We start from the raw sequence: 12,521 nt of genomic DNA, 5'->3' as shown, positions 1-12,521 counted from the left end.
TCTTCAGGGTTTCTACTGTCATTTAAGTCTGGACAGGTTCAAGCGTTGCATCTGGCCATTGCTTTTCCCTGCAGCATCATCCTGCAGCATGTGTTGAAGCAGTTAGACAACTGGATCCCCAAGTCTTTCTCCAGGCAGGATCAACGAAATTACAGTCATAGCATCCTGTAACAGGAAGGACTTAGGGAGGTCGTCTGGTCCAAACTTCTGCTCAAAATAGAGTCAAAATAGAATTCACAAAATGTCACTTGGGGCTTTGTCCTGTCTGATCTTGAAAACCTCCAAGGATGGAGATTTTGCAGCCTCTCTTGGCATCCTGATCCAATGCTCATTATCCTCATAAGGATACTATGTATATTTCTTTCTCTTGTCAAAACCTTCTCTTTCAATTTATGACCATCATACTCATTCTCTTTCCACACACCTCTGTAAAGAGCTTGGCTCCATCTTCATAACGTCCTCATAGGTACTGGTTGCTAAACGATGCCCCCAAACTCTCTCTTTCCAGGCTGAATAAGCCCAGTTCCCTCAGCATCTTCTCACAGGGCAAGTGATCACACCCCAAACCATCCTGGGATTGATTTTACATCATTGTTTGGACACGTGATGAAAATACTAAACGATGTTGGACCAGGAACTGATCCTTGTGGGAATCTGCTAGAAATAGTTCCTCTCATTACGCTCTGCACACTGAGACTGACATTTTGCAATCTGTCAGTGAGCCAGTTTTTAGCTCTTCCAAAGTACATCTTTTTAATTCCATATAATGTATACTTTTTAAACATACCGTCATATGCTGTGACATGAAATGCTTTGGCAAGACCCAAGTGAACTGCGTTAACATGAACGATGGTCTCAACCAGACCTGTCATCCTGTGGAAAGAGACTTGTTTAACTGGGTCTGATTTGCACCAGACCATGTGGACCAGCATTTGTTGCATCGAACACGTCCTATTCTTTCTTGATAAAGCTTCGGTTAACCCTTTCCCCTCTGTCCTAGGACTGAGTCAGGCTGCCTAGCCTGTAGTTGCCTTTCATCGTTTTCCTTGCTGGAAATAAATTTAGTTCTAAGGAAGAACAAAAAGGGGCTTCTCTGCTTGCAGGCACCCAGACTCTGGCTGGTGAGTTCTTCGGATGCAAATCAATCGCGCTACCTCAGCGAGGTGCCTGGATCTCGTGAGTAAGAGGGAGCTCAGGGGATCAATGCATGAAAGACTGGGATGGATTTTGCTTAAAAATATGAGGGTATTTTGACAGAACATTGACTTTGTAACTCTTAGCAAAACAATAGTATGTCACAACACTGGCATAATACGGGCACTCAGGCATAGCAGCCTCGCTCTCCCTCATTTATTGAAACCTCTGCAATGTTACAAACACGGGTTGAAGAGCTTTTTAAAATTGTCACTACCTGGGGAAAAAAAAAAAAAAAACTTTGTTTTTATTTTTAATGTATTGCAATTAAAATGTAAATGCATAGATCTGCTTCATATTAATTTTACTGGAAAGCTTTTTTTCCCCCCTTTCATGAGATGAGGTTTCATTGGCAGAGAGATGCTATCGGTTTAGTACCTAAGCTATTTTTAACAAGTATTTCCCATGATTGCCATAGCTCCAATGAGGGTGGAAAAGCATTGATGCAACTTTGGAATTACATTACATCAAATTATGTTGGTCATCCTCTTGGGGATAGAAGAAAAGTACTTTTGTGACTGCAAACACAGATGGAAAATCAATTCTCTCTCTCTCTCTCTCTCTCTTTTTAATCAATTTGCTGCAGGTAGAATGCATATACTAAAAATGTAATTCAAATGTAATTTTAGAGAAGATTGTTTAAAAAAAAATAAAGCCTCATAATCAGAGGCAAATTTATGGCAGATGAATTGGGAAAAAAAATCTGTATCCGTCTGTAACACATGAAAGTTTTAAAGGAGTCTGGTTTGATATTTGACATGAGATTTCTGTATTCTGTTGTATTTCAGGAGAAAATGTAGGGAATGCATGAAAGAGGAGGAAAGAGGAATGAATGGTCTAAACTGTTTTCTTTGGGCCTGTGAACCACAATGTATTAATCTGCAGGCACTGTTTTTATTTGCATTTCTACTTGGCTAGAGAAAACACCAAAAATCTCCTCCGTGGCTGTTTTATCTCAGCATAGGCAGCTTCATGCGAGAGACAGGCGGGTAGGGAGTCTTCACAATCTGTTGTCACTCGTGTTCAGGAACTAGAAAAGTCACTAGCCAGTGACTAGCCAATTCTTGCTTAGGCCCATGTTCTGCCCCTACATACATATATATATGTGTGTGTGTGTGTGTGTGTATAGCTCACATACTGTGCAAGATTTTTTATATAAGCTTTTCTTTGGGGGTCTTTTCAGTCCATCTGAGTGGCAAAGGCAGTGCAGAGGTATGTTGTTCTCTCCGCAGTGCGATGGAAAGAGCAGGGAGAGCCTTCCTTTCCCTCCCCACAGGGCGCCGAGGGGTTGGGATGCAAGACGACGTTAACCCAACCGAAACGCTGACGTTCACGGTAAGAAACGTGGAAGCAGATGCTTCCTTTCCTTTCCCGGAGGAACGCAAGAGAAAATTGAAAAAGTGGGAGCGCTGAGTGAGGCACAGTCTCACTTATCTGTGCCCATCTTCTCCGATGGCCAAGGGTTCTCGCCAGGCACCCACAGGCGTGAGCACGGGCAGCGATGTCCCGTCTGAGCGGGAAGGAGAGGCCACGGTGTTCACGGACACGCCGGGGAACTTCGATTTCACTGGCCGATGCTGATTCACACCTCTACTGTATTGTTCTTACTTCAAGGCAGTGGCCATTCAGGTTTGTTGACTAACCCCTTGCTTTTGTATCATATTACATGATAAGGAGGGAAAAAGGAATTACTTTTCCAATTTAGCAGCAAAAAGGGGAGACCTAGTTTGGATGAAATAAGAAATCACCCAGACCTTGCCAAGAAACTGCAGCTTGCAGAGTATAGCACGGTTCTGCCTAGTTTCTCTATTTATTCATAATCTCTCTCTGCAATTCTTAGTTTTGGCAGGAACTAAAAGAGAAATATTGAAATGCTGCATGTCAGTCTAAACTCCATTGGGCTCTCAACTTGCTTTAATCAAGGAAGAAAAGGAAATCTCAGACTGGTGGCCAGCTTCATCAGATTTTTAGCCCAGATAGGTCCAAGATAACTTTTTTCCTCTTTCCTTGAGCCGTATTTGTCAAACATCAAACTTATGATCATGGGCACACTCTTGCATTTGCAAATGCTTGCTTGGCATGCCAGATTGTTGGGTTCATACCCATGTACAAATGAATACACATGGTTATCCTATAGTTTCCTATTGGGCTTTCTCCTTCCAGTGTTTGATCATAGAAGTCAGGGAAACTATTTCCTGCTACTTTGAGAAAATAAAAAAGATTCACTTTAAAGGTAATTGACTGTCACCTCCTAACACAGATATTCCTACCAGGTGACCCACAGAGGTGCACAGAAGAAATACATGAGAATTGTTGCCCTGATCAAAAGTCAGTCAACTGATAGAGAAAAAAGAAATTGAGATGATTTTTCTGCCAAATGAGTCTGCCTTCAACTTTGAACCTCTATCCAGCAATATGACCAATATCAGTGTATGCTACACGCTTTTAACTAGGGCGGTCATTTCATTTTTGTAGGCGGTTGCTGTGTGCAGCCTCTATCCCAGAAGCACAAACACAGAGACATAAAGTGAAAATATAAAAATCTGAAGAAATGAACCCCAAGAACATATGTCCTCTCCAGAGCTTAGAGGCTCCAAGTTCAAGGAAAATTGTACAGCTCAGGGCTGATGAGGTTGGAAGTGGTGCTGCATTCCTTGCAGGGCTCTAGAGGAGGAAGAGCACAACGTTCTGCGTTGCCTGGAAATTGTTTACGAGGGGATGAAGGCATCTTCTCATCAGAAAGGATTGTTTGGTAAGATGAGCTTCCTATCCGTTACAGTGTCGCTCACTGGAGCACATGCAGCTGTGAAGCATACCTCCAGCCTGTTGAATCAAGTGAATACATTGCAAGTAAATTATTAGGATTGTCAGTGCCAGTGCGTTGAGAAAGTAAAGCCATTACCAAATGCACCTTGCAATCACAGATGACTGTCTGCTTGTGATTTGCGCAATCGGGAACTAGTGGGAGAAAATGTTAGATTTTTACCTTCAGATGAAAAATGTGTGGATGAAGTAGTTCCAGGATATGAAATCATATGACTGTAATGCAAGACTCAGCTTTTACTGTCTGAAGAAATTTTTCAAAACTGTGAAATAGTCACATGCAGGTGATTTGTTCTAAAGACAATTTTTAGATAACTGCTACATTAAAATGCTCATATTTGGGGAAATGCTATCCTTTGTGCTCTAAAGTTAGCATCAGACATCTACAAATACTTTGGCAGTCCCAGCCTGCTTTCCTGATGCTGGAAGGGAACAGTCAGAATACATCTTCCCACGCTGGCTGCAAGTTAACAAAAGCCCAACCTTCACATTTCAGATAAGATGATGGAAAGAAATTCATATTTGTAGGAACTTATGACTTTATTTAAGGCTCTATTTTCCACTGACCTTTCAAAGAACTACTTTCTTTTTTTTTCCAGTCAGTTGTAAAAAGCGGTAGTGTGCATTTATTCATTATGTTTGAAGGCAAGAAAAGGTTGTAGGAAATAGATGAAAGCAAATTCAATTTTGCTTTTCTCTTTTTTAGAAGTGGGAGATAGTTAGCTAGCAACTTGAAGAAAGCAACAGCTTTTCTGCCTGGTTATCTCTGTTGTTTTGTTTCAGCATCCCACGCAGTCATGCTAAAATTGAACAACCCCTGCCTCCCCTCCCAAACCCATGTCCCTTAGTAGAGCTATTAGCACATCTATAAAAATAATGGTAGTGTGTTTATTTGGTGGCTGATTGTAACAGAAGGAAGACAGTGAAAAAGCTGTCTTTATTCCGGAATGCTAAAAGTCATTCATAAATAATTCAGTAGAAATAATTCCTTGATTAAGGGGTTAAAATGTGATGTCTTTTTTAATTGCAACATATGAGAATGGCACTTGTTAATCTCTTATCAAAGCATTCTGTTTTTCTTTGATCTAACTGTAATTTATTGAGAGCAGTTGCCACAGGCATCTGTGATCCTGCTATTGAATTCCTGTTTGCATTCCACCTTGTTCCATACTGGCCTTTTTCCTCTCAGCGTGGCAAGTATCTCCTCCCGTTTGTTTGTATGTGCATCTTGCATTCGTCTCCATTGGAGGTACATGCGCATGAATAACCCAGTCAAGTGTATGGTTTTTTTGTATCTTATTTCACACACTCATTAACTAAGATGATTGTTTTCTACATAGGGACATCTCTGTTGTGTGTATTAATGGAGCCCTCAGAGCATGGAGAGAGGACAAGCATTTTCTTGCATACTGTTGTCTAACAACATTGGCAGGGACACACACTGCAGCTTTGCACATAGTGATAGTGTTTCTTTGACATCTGTATGACCTATTTAAAAAAGGGGGGGGGGGAATTTTGAGCCTCAGACTAAGCTGGAAGATGGTAGAGCCTCTCCCACCTGTAAATGCCAAAACAAGCATACTTGGCAATTTTGAAGCAGTTTCATACTTGCAGTGAAGTTCCCATCTTCCTTAAACGTGTTCTGTTCCTAAGCTATGGAGCTGGCATTGCCAGTACCCAGGGAAGTGTACCCTTTTGAAAACCCTACCTAATACACTCAGCGGTTGGTATACCCGTTTCTTACTGAAAATAAAACCAAACACGCTGGACTTAGCAATTTGTTTGGCTATCAGAAATAGCAAAGGACTTAGGTGTCAACTCGGAAACAGAATCAAGTAACTCGCAGGCTCTTGGCATGAGTGTGCCTCCATGTGCATACCCAGTTACAGCTGGGAGGAAACATGCTATGTAGGGCTTATAGATTGTTTTTTTCTTTAAAGCATAAGCATGTAAACAAATGTATAAACAAACAGATGAATGCTCAAGCAATTATATGACTAAGCTAAATTACTGCTGCATTTTAATATAATCATGTTGGGCATAACTATCCACAAGACGTCAGTGTTAGGCAGACCAATGTCGTCTTTTGGACTGAGACCTCTCCCTTCTCCTCGCTTCACTGCCATGAAATCACTATACAGAAATTTGCATGTTGGCTTAGCTGAAAGAAGCTTAGCTGCAGGAGTTTTTCTTATTTCTCTCTTCTCATGGTAACATAGATAGAAAATTGATAAAGTACATGCCATACATTTTGAAATCCAGTGAAGTCTCTTTGCTATTCCAATGACAGGTTGGTGTTTACATTTAAGGAGTTATTTAAAACCTACTATCACACCATTGCAGGTGAATCAATTAAAAAGTCACAAAAGATTGGTGGTGGTGTCCAGGTATTGTAAGAAAAGTAGCATTCAGACTTCTGCTTTATCTTTGGCATTTTCATCTCAAATGAATGTACTGTTTCTTATCTGTTCTAGATAGCAAAGACTTAGTCAAGACCAGAATATATGACAAAGCATGACTTACCTTTTTCACCTCTTTTTCACTTAGGTGGCCTCTGCATGGAAGGCAATTGCCTGTGGCTTCAGATCATTTTAGCAGTTTAAGAGAAAGAGGTGTATTTTGAGTCTTGTGGAAAGATCACTTCTCATTTGCTTTGTGTTGGAGACTGCCTTTCTGGATTTTAAGGCCAAGTGCCACCCCACATATTCTGGTTTATCAACCAAACCAGTGAACCTAATCAGTTGATTTTTTTAGACATATGAAAGAAGACAATATGGGGGATGCCTGGCAAGAAAATATAGCTTAGATTTCTAGCTAAGGTAGTGGATGTAAGATTCAAGCTCAGCAGAAATAATCTTTTATCAGAAAAAAGTAACAACAAATAGCTTAATGCATATGTTATCATAGGCCCACATTTTCTTTAAGACAGCTACTTCAGTGATTTTGACACTTCTTGACACAAAACTGGGGACTAATACAAGCTTATGTATGTTCTGTTGACTTTTGAACTAAAAGCATTCACTATTCATTATTAAATGATTACATATTTCTTTCCAGACTGAACTCAACTTTGGATTCATGTTCTTCCCAAAATTGCTAAGGAATAAAATCTGCTTTCTTCAAGAGACGCTTTATTTTTTTAACAAATCCAAGTTTGTTGTCCTGCCAGATGACAGTTCCTAATTCTTTTATAGTCTTCCTTTCCTAGCCTGCTTTCAGAAGACCACGTACCTGTCATAGGGCATGTCTACAGGAGCGATTTATTGTGCTGGAGGGGTTCTTTTGGGTAACATTTCTCTTGCTGTGCATACTTGTAAGCCTGCAGCCCATGGTGAAGTACATCCGTGGTGAGAGCAGAAGTACGCGACACGTGGAGGTGCCACGGACACTGTCTCACTGCTGGAGTGGATGCCAGGTTCCCAATGGTCACAGCTCTGTCCTGGCACGCTGGAGGCTTAAGACAAGCCAGCTCATTCCTGGTGGGGATGTGATGTGCTCTGACGTTCCTAGAGCCGTAACAGTTTGCAGCAGATGGCACCCTGGTCTGTGTGCTGCACCGGTTGGTGATGTAGCCGTACCCACAGAGGCCTGCAGTACAAGTAAGGATGGGATATACATGCTTTCCAGTAGCTGAGAGAGGTAAGGGAAACTCCACTTTGCACATAATTTCTGTGTTTATCATGAGTTTTCTGTTGTGTCCTGTCCAAGAGCCAGTAACAGAGTCAAACTGGGTCCTTTATGAGTTCAATTTTTTGACCACCTGCAGACAGACACATAAAATACAAAATGCTAATCACACCATAAGGATCTGCCAGCATTGCCTTGACACAAATAGCTGCAAGCACAAATTATGTAAATTCAATCTATATAGAGATTTTTATAAAATGTAAGTGAATCCATGGGATATGGGTTAATGAAACTTAACAAAGATATAATGAAAAATTCACCATAGATGGAAGTGTTATCCCAGCCATAAACTACATTTTATTTAATATTGCTATGTTATAAATACTAAATGTTCAGTTGTTGTAGACTTGTTGTAAGGATACAGAATTTTGTACTTATCAGAATAGTCCATAACAGATTGTTGAAAAGTTGCTTCAGAACCAGAATTTAGAAACAAACATTTGAGTGGACATTTCAGCTCCTCCTAACTGTCTTACTTGAAGTATTTCATTTGAGCAAATAATTCAGTTTTTGTAAGGAACCAGTAGTTTTACCTGCAGTTTACCTGTACCTCATGATATTCTCTGTTTCTCTAGCCAGGTAGTAAGCTCTTTGGCTCATAACGCGTATGAGCTGACGGCTATGGCCTGAGAAGCTGTCAGCTTCTTGAGCTGCCATAAATGAGTCTGAAGCCTTCCCGCATAACTAGCTCTTATCTTTACCTGGCTAAAAACCATCTGGCTGAAGCTAGTATGTCCGAACAGAAATGGTACTAGTATAAGCCCTTGAGCTATTTTGGTGCAATGTAAGAGCACGATCAGTTAAAATATCTCAAAAATTAGTCTGCAGTGCCTTTTAATAGCCTGATAACCACAAAATAGGTGCTACCTTCAGCATCTTCCCAGAAGATCCTACCATCTTCCCTAATTATGCTGGACTTGCCTCTGGTTGCCACAGTTCACTTAAGATGAGAAGAAGCTATTTTACCCTCTCTTTGACCAGCACACAACTAATTTAGCTCACTTATGTCCTGCTAGTTGTGAGTTCATGAAGAACTGTCACCTGAACCAGAGCATTAGGGTGGAAGGCACTGCTAGATGCAATAAGATGACCACAAGCTCCACTATGTTCAAGTGCAGAGCTTGTCTTTGTGTCCAGACTTTTCACTAAACACAAAAACTCAACCACAAGACTTCCTTGCTGACAGAGACAAGCTCTTGGACTAAGCATAGATTTTCTTCAGTCAAATCTTCCTAGCTTGCAAGGACAATTAGCTGCTAGGTTAATGCTAGGCTGGACTAGTGTAATGAACTCTCACATCCTAACATAATTCCTACCTCATTACATTGGCTTGAGCTCAAGGGACAAAAGGGAATAAATGCTTAATAGTATAGTTTTAAAAAAATGACTCGAGATATTTATTAGTTGTAACAATCCCAAGTGAAAAAGAGAAGTCGAGTCTCTATTAGGAGCATCAGTCAGCAGCAGACAAATTCAGCTATTCTGAGTAGCTCAGCATAGAGCTGTGAAGACACTTCCCTGTCACAGCAAGTGCATCACCATTTCTGTGGCCTTTGCAGCTGTATGTTCATGGAGCCACTAAGTCCAGGCGAAATATGTGGGGTCAGAAGCTTGCAGAGTTTTAGCTGAAGACTAATAACCTAAGCAGCTGCTGACTCTCCCTTCTAGCCTGTATATATAGGGAATGCAAGCACTTCACACTTGAAACTAATCCTAGCTGCAGCTGCTGGGTATTCATAATAAATGTCTAATTGCTAAAATTGTGCGCTGCGGACAGTGTCTGCTTTCATGTCACATGGGGACAATTGTTTATTCTCCACTGCGGTTGGGATATTGAGTTGTCGCCCTAACATCATCCAGAGCAGCACTCCTAGGCCAGAGACAACTATTACTGAGCTCTGACCTCTGCTGATGTCTTCTTTGTATTAAGTTACTGTATCTCAATATTACAGATATGCCAGAATCAGGTCGCTGCCACTGGTGTCTCAGTGCAATGCAGGAAGTGTAACTGTAATAGCTCGGTCTATGACTTTCATTTAAAACAAGCTTATTTCCAAGCTACAGCAGAGAAAGCAATCGTGCAAGTCCTGTTCCAGGGTCCCTGCAAGCCAGTGCTTCATAAAGCAGCATGGCTTTTGGTATGCGATATTTATCAGCTGGAGAATTTGTCAGGAGAATTTGTTTTGCTGATGTGTTAAGGGAATTGAGGTGGTCCTGACCAAAATGAAGTTTCTGCTGGACTGAGTGGAAAAAAACCTTTCTTCATGTAATACTGAAAAAGTCTTGTGGGAAGAAGATGCTTTTCTATCAATTAACACTGTAGAACTGATCTGTAAGGTTGTTTCCCTGAATCAGTAAAGCTTCCAGCCCCAGAATCTGGACACGTCACAGGAATCTGATTTTTGTTAGTAATAGCATTATTAAGATGAGGTGAAATGCCATGAACAGCCTGGTGTGCTATAAAGCACACAGCTGAAGCACTGAACTGTGCAGGGATACAAGCGCAGGTCCGGATCGGGAAGGCCGCTGCAACGCACCCGTGGGACGTACACACACTTAGGTGGCGTTCGCACATGCCCGTGCAGCGGTCCCCGGGCTTTCAGCACGCTTCAGTGCAAACACAGACGGGTGGCACAGTTGATCCGATCATGTATCGTGTTTAGATATCGTCCTGGATATGCTGGACTTGTGGTGGTATTTGGAAAAACTCTGTTGCACATAACTGCAATTTGGCTGGGTTTTCCTGGTGTTCTGCAGCCAAATAGCAGTTAGGTTGCCTCCCAAAGTGCTGTGTTGCATATTCACCCTGGCAATCAGTAGAGCCGGTACATCTGACGACTGGGTGTGGTTCTGTCCCGCTCTTCCCCAGCTCTCGAGATTTGATGGGCAGGGTTTTGGACTCTGCACCAAAAGCTTGTACAGAAGAGAATGAAGCGTCACTTGCTTTCTCTGCTTCGTAACAGGAAAAATACTGATACCCTGTTCTGCTCCTGTGAAAGGACAGGATAGTCAGCATTATCCAGTGTCAACCTCTAAAAGCTTCTGCAATTATTTTTAAAACGAAGAGAAGAGCCGCGTGATTTCTTTCTGGTTTACAGGACAAGTGTTGTCACAAAATAAATTCAGGAACAGAGGGGAGTGGTGGGGGAGCTGAACAGCGCTCGTGCTCGGATTCTCTGACAGTCTAGTGGGATTAAAGTATCCCTCCTACACCTGTACGTCAGGGTGCGTTGCTGTCCGAGTGAAGCCCCGTTGCATAATGCTGAGCGAGGAGAGCACCAGTTTCAGTCTGATGGGTTGAGGTTGAGGTTTAGCAGCATGTTTATGCGCGTGGCTGGGGTCAGCGTAAAGAGGCTCTACCGCGTTTGCTCCCAGGTTCGTCGGGCTCATCCCGAAATGCGCCGCGGCCACCTGCCTGAGGCCGAGCTACCAGGCTCCCGCGTGAGTTCGGGTATTTCAGGGCGCCTCCGTCTTGGGGCTGATGTGCAGGAAGCCGTTTCTCAGACACGGGCAAGGCCTCCCCCTTCCCCGCAGCTTAACTCTGGCGTTTGGCGCTGGCATGGGTATTCTGCATTCCCTATAGCCACACGCGTAAATATGGGTGCAATTTTTATTGATTGATGAGAAGTGAAAGCCCTTGAGGAATTTGGCCATATCTGAATGACTCCGTCATGATGCAAAGCAGAGTAATACTGTCTGTCTAAAGGGAAATTTAAAATTTAGCACAGTTTTGAGTCAGTACCTCTCCTCATTTTCTTCTCATTTGTTACTGCATTTCATAGTGAAGTAATCCCTGCAAAGGATAAGGTTCTTAAGGTTTGCAAGAATTTTATCTCAGAGTTTGGCTTGGGTTTTGGTTTGGGGTTCTATTGTTGTTGAAGAAATGATTTTAAGAAACTAATGAACTAAGTGATTTATGATTTGACTGCTCTGGATTTCTAAATTCACTTATACCTTTTATGGAAGAGTATCAAACACTTCTAAGGAATGTTTTACCTCAAAGTGCTCTGCATTGGATTCCAATAAACATACAGTATACAATGCAACTAGAAATAAACTTGAAGATTAGTAAATTCAGGAACTTGTTCAGAGTTTAAATTTTCAGTAGAGCTAAGGTTTTGGCTCTCATATACATGAAAAGGATCCCAGTCCCTTTAATGGTAGCATTGCATCTGCATTTATGGGTGTCATAAATAGATTGTGCTAAATTGCAATGAAATCCATTCACAATTACATTTCTTAAACTGACACTCACAACACGATTCATCAGGAATACTATTATGCTAAAAATAAAAGTAATGGTGATTAATTATAATGCACACAAAGTGTATACATTGCCCTTAGCTATTCCTCCGCTGTGTTTCTCCTGCAGCCTTTCCAACAAGACAGTGAGTCTCTAATCCATAACCTCTAATCTACGGTGCCATATTCTAGCCTTGAAGATGCTAAGCCATTCATGAAATAAAACCCTTCAGCTTCTTATGTCATTTGTATTCCCCACTTCCCACCCACATATCTGGAAGCATTTGAAGCATAGTGTATGTATTTATACCATGACATCTATCCACATGGCTGCAGACTTGTGTGGTATTATTTTACATGCAGTAGGTACTTATAAATGACAAGATAATTCTATATGACAGCACTGTTTAATGTAATTTATTCACATTTCATACCGTATCTTCTTAAAGCAATTGGAGATACTGCTACTTGCGTATTATTCCGTTTTTATAAAACGGTGTAAGAGTTCGTTAGAGTACGAGGCTGCCGTTGATCAGTTCTGAACCCGCAAGTAGCACGAGAAAGCCCCTCGGAGC

This window comes from Rhea pennata, chromosome 7 (assembly GCF_028389875.1).
Source record: "Rhea pennata isolate bPtePen1 chromosome 7, bPtePen1.pri, whole genome shotgun sequence".
NCBI classification, from domain to species: Eukaryota; Metazoa; Chordata; class Aves; order Rheiformes; family Rheidae; genus Rhea; species Rhea pennata.
This window is presented reverse-complemented; position numbering follows the sequence as displayed.